We start from the raw sequence: 416 nt of genomic DNA, 5'->3' as shown, positions 1-416 counted from the left end.
GAATGATGAATCTGGGCTGTGGATATACAGGTGTGGGCTCCTTTTTCAACTTTTCTGTAAAATTTTTCACGGTGTGAAGTTGAGGGAAAAAAGTCCATGGAAAAAGCTCATGGAAACAGTTTGGTAGTTTCTCAAAAAGTTAAACATAGAGTTATCATGTGACCATACTCCACTCCTAGGAATATACCCAAGAGAAATGAAAATGAACGTCCATGCAAAAGCTTGTAGGTAAATGTTTGTAGCATTATTCATAACAGTAATAAAATGGAAACAATCCAAGTGTCCATGAACTGATAAATGGACAAACAAAATGTGGTACATCCATACAATGGAATATTATTTGACCATTAAAAAAATGAAGTACTGATACATGTTACAACATGGGTGAACCTTGAAAACATCATGCCAAGTGAAAG

This window comes from Trichechus manatus, unplaced genomic scaffold, assembly GCF_000243295.1.
Source record: "Trichechus manatus latirostris isolate Lorelei unplaced genomic scaffold, TriManLat1.0 scaffold00163, whole genome shotgun sequence".
NCBI classification, from domain to species: domain Eukaryota; kingdom Metazoa; phylum Chordata; class Mammalia; order Sirenia; family Trichechidae; genus Trichechus; species Trichechus manatus.
Note: the sequence above shows the minus strand (reverse complement) of the source record.